Raw genomic sequence first — 8,437 nt, 5'->3', positions numbered from 1 at the left:
CAGCATCCCTTTGTGATTAAAACTGTCAACAAAATCAGCATACAATGGACATACCTTAATGTAATAAAGCCATCTCTGTCAAACTCACAGTCAACATAACACAGAATGGAAAAAATTGAAAGCATTCCCTCCAAGAACTGGAACAAGACAAGGATGCTCACTCTAACCACTCCTCTTCAACATAGTACTGGAAGTCCTAGCCAGAGCAATCAGAAAAAAAAAGAAAGAAATAAAGGGCATCCAAATTGGTAGAGAGGAAGTCAAACTGTCCCTGTTTGCTGATGATATGATCTTTTACCTTGAAAACCCTAAGGACTTCTCCAGAAAGCTCCTGGAACTGATAAAATAATTCAGCAAAGTTTCTGGATATAAGATTAATGTACACAAATCAGATCTCTTCTGTAAACTAGCAGCGAGCAAGCAGAGAATTAAATCAAGAACTCAACCCCTTTTACAATAGCCTCAAAAATAAAATAAAATAAAATAAAATACTTAAGAATATACCTGACCAAGAAGGCAAAAGACCTCTACAAGGAAAACTACAAAACACTGCTGAAAGAAATCATAGATGACAGAAACAAATTGAAACACATCTCATGCTCATGGATGGGTAGAATCGATATTGTGAAAATGACCATACTGGCACAAGCAATCTGCAAAGTCATACAATCTCCATCAAAATACCACTATCATTCTTCACAGAATTAGAAAAAATGATTCTAAAATTCATATGGAACCAAAAAAGAGCCCGCATAGCCAAATCAAGATTAAGCAAAAAGAACAAATCTGGAGGCATCACACCACCTGATTTCAAACTATACTATAAGGCCATAGTCACCAAAACAGTGTAGTACTGGTATAAAAATAGGCACATAGACCAATGAAACAGAATAGGGAACCCACAGATAAACTCAAATACTTATACAGCCAACTGATCTTCAACAAAGCAAACAAAAACATAAAGTGGGGAAAGAACACCCTTTTCAACAAACGGTGCTGGGATAATTGGCTAGCCACAGTAGGAGAATGAAACTGTATCCTCATCTCTCACCTTATACAAAAATCAGCTCAACATGGATTAAGGACTTAAACCTAAGACCTGAAACTATAAAAATTCTAGAAGATAACATTGGGAAAACCCTTCTAGACATTGGCTTAGGCAAGGATTTTATGACTGAGAATTCAAAAACAAATGCAACAAAAGCAAAGATAAGTAGCTGGGACCTAATTAAACTAAACAGCTTTTGCACGGCAAAAGGGAACAGTCAGCAGCGTAAACAGACAACCCACAGAGAGGGAGAAAATCTTCACGATCTGTACATCTGACAAAGGACTAATATCCAAAATCTACAACGAACTCAAACAAATCAGTAAGAAAAAAGCAGACAATCCCATCAAAAAGTGGGCTAAGGACATGAATAGACAATTCTTGAAAGATACACAAATGGTCATCAAACATATGAAAAAATGCTTAACATCACTAATGATCAGGGAAATGCAAATCAAAACCACAAAAGCGATACCACTTTTACTCCTGCAAGAATGGCCATAATCAAAAAATCAAAAAACAGTAATGTTGGCATGGATGCAGTGATCAGGGAACACTTCTACACTGCTGGTGGGAATGTAAACTAGTACAGCCACTATGGAAAACAGTGTGGAAATTCCTTAAAGAACTAAGAGTAGAACTACCATTTGATCCAGCAATACCACTACTGGGTATCTACCCAGAGGAAAAGAAATCATTATTCGAACAAGATACTTGCACACTCATGTTTATAGCAGCACAATTCACAATTGTAAAATCGTGGAACCAACCCAAATTCCCATCAATCAATGAGTGAATGAAGAAACTGTGGTATGTATATGCAATGGAATATTACTCAGCCATAAAAAGGAATGAATTAACAGCATTTGCAGTGACCTGGATGAGATAGGAGACTATTATTCTATGTGAAGCAACTCAAGAATGGAAAACCAAACATCGTTTGTTCTCACTGACATGTGGGAGCTAAGGTATGAGGATGCAAAGACATAAGAATGATGCAATGGACTTTGGGGACTTGTGGGAAAGAGTAGGAGGGGGGCGAGGGATAGAAGACTACAAATGTGGTGCAGTGTATACTGCTTGGTTTATGGGTGCACCAAAATCTCACAAATCACCACGAAAGAACTTACTCATGTAACCAAATACCACCTATACCCTAATAACTTATGGAAAAATTTTTAAAAAGAAAAGAATGTAAGAGTTTATATTAAGCTAAAGTTCAGGAAAAAAGTCTTACTTTACTTTTCAGAGGTTTAGCTAATTGAGAAATGTAACAAGAGAACAACCGACTCAAGGCTATCACTCAATTATATGTTTTGGATTCCTTATTTTATACTGTCAATGTAAGTATTGATTTGCCTTTTAATGCATATTATTATAGATACTAATATACTAATCTTTAAAGACTGTATTTTGCCTTTCCTGATTCCCTCTAGGTTAGACCTGTTGTCTTACTGTGCATTTAGTACTATGCAAACATGTTTCCAATCTTCTGTCTCTCCTTGCATCCACAGCTTTTGCACCATTACTTTGCTGCTCCTTCCATTAAGAGGTGGAGCCTATATCCTTTCCCATTAAATCTGGGTTGGCCTTGTGACTTGCTTTGGCCAATAGGATGCAGTGGGAGTGACAGTGGGTCAGTTTCAAGCTTAGGTCTTGAGAAGCCTTATGCACTTGTTCTTTTGCTTCTCTAGGCTGCTGGAGGATGAACAAGCACAGGAAGCAGAAATAAGTGTTTTCTGCTAGGCTCTCAGACTATGCATCCCCCAGCTGGCCTGACAGTTTACTGCATACCTATCTTATTTTCTAGACACAAGCTTTTGGAGGGTTAGGATCATGTATTTGTATATTCTTTAAGTTTGGGAAAGTGTCGACTGCATAATAAGCAATCAGTAAATGCTAATAGAAAGGATAAATAAGCAAATGGTCAACATTGATGAGATCAACACCAAAGAAAGCAGAAACAAATGTGTTATTGTGCAATGATAATTTATTGCCAATATAAGATTAATTTTGTATTGGACAAAAGTAATGCCAAAATATGTTATTAAACTGTGAGACTATTTAAAATAAAGAATTTTCAGGTACATTGGATTGGCATCCATCTCCTTTGGAAAGACTTAATTAGAATTAAGTAAAGACTGTCTCTTATTTCTCTAAAGACTATATGACTTTCCTTAAATAATGTCTGGAAAAATACAGAGAGAGAAAAAGAGAAATTATTACTTAGTCTTCTTTGATTGGAAAATTTGTTTTACCCTTGATATTATGCTTTCTGGTTTGTTTATTTTTTAAAAGTACAATAATTAGCTAATCTTGGCAACATACTTGTGAATGACAAGATCTATAACCTATATTGCACAGCTAGCCAAGATCTATAACCTATATTGCACAGCTAGGCAAGATATTTAATAATAAATAAGAACCCTTAGTAATACAAAGAGTACTTAGAAAGGAAGACCTTGGTGCTCTGCCATAATATGAGAAAAGACCAAGGGTGGTGTCAGTTTTCTTAGGAAAGCATCAGTAGATACTTTCATTCCATTGTGTTTTTGTTATGGCAGGACTTAATTTCCTACTGACTTTTTTTAAAGAACAGTTCTGGGTCATTTCAGGAGCAGATGTTTGTAATTTCGTGGGTGGCTGCAGAGACCTTTATATTGCAGTGAATGAAAAGGGGTAATAGGGAATCAGAACATACTAATAAAGGGGTTAGGAATAATCAAAAGATAGAAAAGCTAGAGAGCAAATCTTTTTTCATCATATTTCTTTTTCATGCACTCATGACCTCCATATTTATTGTGTTCTCTGAAATGTAGTGCTACACGTATAATTAAGAATGGGTTCTATGTGTGCTCTCTACTTGCAAGCATGTGGTTGCTACTATGGCAACTGCAAAGAAACCAACTGAAGAAGCACTCTTTGATTAATGTAATTACACAGCCAGCTGTATAATACTTTTTTTTTTTTTTTTGAGATGGAGTCTCGCTCTGTCGCCCAGGGTGGAGTGCAGTGGCACAATCTCGGCTCACTGCAAACTTCGCCCCCTCCCCGGTTCAAGCAATTCTCCTGCCTCAGCCTCCAGAGTAGCTGGGCTTACAGGCACCCACCACCCATGCCTGGCTAGTTTTTGTATTTTTAGTAGAGACAGGGTTTCACCATGTTGGCCAGGCTGGTCTGAAACTCTTGACTTCAAGTGATCCACCCACCTTGGCCTCCCAAAGTGTTGGGATTACAGGCGTGAGCACAGTGCCTGGCCAATACTCTTAAACACCATTTATTTCTGCATGAAGAAGACATTAAAATGGGTATTACGTTCAGCAAGTTAACATCTAACATCAATAAATTCTTTAGGATCACATGATTTTTCTTATGTCATGATTAAGATAATGTTTATCTTGTTCATTCAAGATCATAGCCTGGGAATAGCTATGTTTTGTTTTATGTCAGTTCAATTCCTCAGAATAATTGTTGATTGTCAACTGTGGGCAGGAGCTATTTATGCCTGCAAATGTTACAACTGTGTGTATGGTATGATCTCTGCTCTTGAAGACCTTGCAGTCTAATAGACCTAGATTATTACCAAGGAAATACAATTTTCTAAAGCCTGGAATGTTGCAGTAAGACTAGAAAAATACTATTAATCCTTGTAAGTTGTTGGGGCATAATGTATCCATCAGGGTTCCTGCTGGAAACAGATGGCACTCAAATTCGGTAACCTGAGAAGAGTTTAATAAAGGTGTAATTTACAAGATATGGGCAGGGTACAGGGAAACCACAGGGTTAGTGAAGTAGTACTCCAGGAGATATTCAAAGCAAGGTGCCATCACTACTGAAGGGACAAGGAGAGAGAGCAGCAACTGGAACCTGCAGAGAAAGATGGATTGCTTGATAGAAACTGTAATAGTTGAGGATATGATGAGTCATAGTGACTTTGCAAGGAGACTCAGAGAAATAAATACTCTGATCTTTCTTATTTGCTGCCTTCTGATTTTCTTCTGGCATTCCAGTCATTGTCTGAACCCAACAGGAAGCCGGAGGATGAGGAAACCCATTGACGTAATTCATATAGTTCAGTCATTTAGGGCACAAAGCAGTTGGAGGAGAGTGGAGAGTGGATTTGGGGAAGGTCATGGAGAGGGGATATGGAGAGTATCAGCACAGATATACACATACTCACTATAGGCACACATACACATATACACCCATACATGTAAACTACAGACACATGTCCATATGGGTAAACTTCTATATCTACATGTAGTGTGTATATCTTCTCTCTTTTTAACTGAGCATGTCTCTAGGCATTTTCATATTGTAGAAGATGCATGAAGTCTGATACCATTTCTGTCTTCAGCACTATATAGTAGTGGCTAAATTAATATTTGAATGATGATTAAATTACAGTAAATGTAGCCCCATGCATCATTTTTTTCTCTCCAAGTGACATATGGATTCCATTATTTATTGGTTAGGTAGTCATTAACAAACTTTTCTAGACTATATCCCTTTGAGAGTATGATATATATATATGGAAAATAATCTGAAATGGGAGTTAGGAGATAGTAATTCCAAACTAAATATCTGAGTTTGCATTGTTGACTCAGCTAAAGGGAGTCAGCAGCATGAATCATAGGACATAAAGAGAGAGAGGTTGGGATATCTCTTCTCTATTTCACCCTGGCTAAGTTGGTTCTAGTTTTGGCTGTGGTTGAGTCTCTCCATTGCTAGAGCTTTTGTGGAGTATCCATTCCTCCATAGTTCCAGCTCTCACCAGTTCCTAAAACACTATTTCCTCCATGTTCCCTTTCAAACCTACGATTAGTAATGGCTTCCAGCTATGACTCATCTTTGGGTCATAATGGCCTCATCCTTCCTTGTTTAACTTTAACCCTAGCCACACATCTGTAAGCAGGTTTTTTATTAAAAATCTCTTCATCAAATCACCTGAGTGGAATTCTGTTTCTTGCAGGGACCTTGACTGATACATTTCCCCATCAGAAATTGCTAAAAATTGCTGTATAGTTAAAAAGTAGATAACAGTGACAATATTCCTAACATAGGGATAGAAACAGTATGAAAGAAATGAAGCATCTTTCCATTACCCTGGAATATAGAAAAAGATATTTCTCTCCTCTGTACAATTTATAGTAATAAAATAAACATAGCTGAATCTCTTGATTCAGGGGATATCAAGGACTCTATAAGCTGTTCCTGCATACCTTTATATAGACTCATACTGTGAACAATATTTGGCCAACTGATTGTGTTCATTATGTATTATACAGCAACATAATAAACTAATAAAAAAGAAAATGTTGTGGTGCTTATTTCCAGGTGATATACCAATATTTCATAGAAGCCAAGGGTAAAGCTACTCTTGAGGAGTAATTGCTCTCAAAGGCAAATTGATTCTTCTTGAGCATCAAGCCTAGTTCCTGTGGAATCTTTCCCTTTGATTAAACTTGTTTTTTTTTTTTTTTTTTTTAACTCCATGGTGGTGATGTATACATTATACTTCCACTAATGTTTCCCCAGAGAATAAATGCTGCAAACCTTGTTGGTCTATATCAGATTCCCAGTGTTAGTAAATTAGGTTGTCTTCAGTGAAACAGATTTTCTGTCCTAAGGTTGACATCAGTGTGAAATTAATCTGATATGGAGCTATTATTTCTATCAAGGCAGTGACTGACAACACTATCCATTTATCCTAATACTCTTATTAGAAGAGAAAAATCTCAAAATGGTGGTCATCTATCTAGTTAGTGAATGAGCAAGGGCAATAACCCAGGCCTCTTGACTACTACCTCAGCATCCTCTTCCATGCCTAGAACCCAGACTCTCAGAACCCTGAAAAATAAATCATTTTATTCTCTGACCCCATCCTACTGCTTGCCTAAACTCTTTTAGAATGCTTCTTGAAATATGTAGTTCACTTTTCTGAGGGACTGGTTATTGTATTTCTGGCTGGCTCTTCCTTAAATTGATGAAATTTGTCTTTCTGAAGCTCTGACCCATTGATTCAAGTTCTATCCCTTGGGGTCATAAAGAACAAGTCAAATCCAGCTTCCATGTGACAACTCTTTAAATATTTTAAGTTAATTATCAAATGTGTCTTCCTTATTCCCACCACAGAGGAATAACTTAATAGTCATATTCCTTAACATCAACAAAAAGGACATCCACACCAAATCCCCATCCGTAGATCACCATCATCAAAGACCAAAGGTAGATAAAACCACAAATATGGAGAGAAGCCAGAGCAGAAAAGCTGAAAATTCTAAAAATCGGAGTGCCTCTTCTCCTCCAAAGGATCACAGTTCCTCGCCAGCAATGGAACAAAGCTGGACAGAGAATGACTTTGATGAGTTGACAGAAGTAGGCTTCAGAAGATCGGTAATAACAAACTTCCCTGAGCTAAAGGAGGATGTTCGAACCCTTTGCAAGGAAGCTAAAAACATGGAAAAAAAGATTAGATAAATGGCTAACTAGAATAAACAGCATAGAGAAGACCTTAAATGACCTGATGGAGCTGAAAACCATGGCACAAGAACTATGTGATGCATGCACAAGCTTCAGTAGCTGATTCGATCAAGTGGAAGAAAGAATATCAGTGATTGAAGATCAAATGGGTGAAATGAAGCAAGAAGAGAAGTTGAGAGAAAAAAGAGTAAAAGGAAATGAACAAAGCCTCCAATAAATATGGGACTATGTGAAAAGACCAAATCTACATTTGATTCGTGTACTTGAAAGTGATGGGGAGAATGGAACCACGCTGGAAAACACTCTTCAGGATATTATCCTGGGAAACTTCCCCAACTTAGCAAGGCAGGCCAACATTCAAATTCAGGAAATACAGAGAATGCCACAAAGATACTCCTCAAGAAGAGCAACCCCAAGACACATAATTGTCAGGTTCACCAAAGTTGAAATGAAGGAAAAAATGTTAAGGGCAGCCAGAGACAAAGGTCAGGTTACCCACAAAGGGAAGCCCATCAGACTAACAGCGGATATCTCAGCAGAAACCCTACAAGCCAGAAGAGAGTGGGGATCAATATTCAACATTCTTCAAGAAAAGAACTTTCAACCCAGAATTTCATATCCAGCCAAACTAAGTTTCATAAGTGAAGGAGAAATAAAATCCTTTACAGACAAGCAAATGCTTAGAGATTTTGTCACCACCAGGTCTGCCTTACAAGGAAACAACAGGTGCTGGAGAGGATGTGGAGAAATAGGAACACTTTTACACTGTTGGTGGGACTGTAAACTAGTTCAACCATTGTGGAAGACAGTGTGGCGATTCCTCAAGGATCTAGAACTAGAAATACCATTTGACCCAGCCATCCCATTACTGGGTATATACCCAAAGGATTATAAATCATGATAGTA

This window comes from Theropithecus gelada, chromosome X (genome assembly GCF_003255815.1).
Source record: "Theropithecus gelada isolate Dixy chromosome X, Tgel_1.0, whole genome shotgun sequence".
Lineage (NCBI taxonomy): Eukaryota > Metazoa > Chordata > Mammalia > Primates > Cercopithecidae > Theropithecus > Theropithecus gelada.
Note: the sequence above shows the minus strand (reverse complement) of the source record.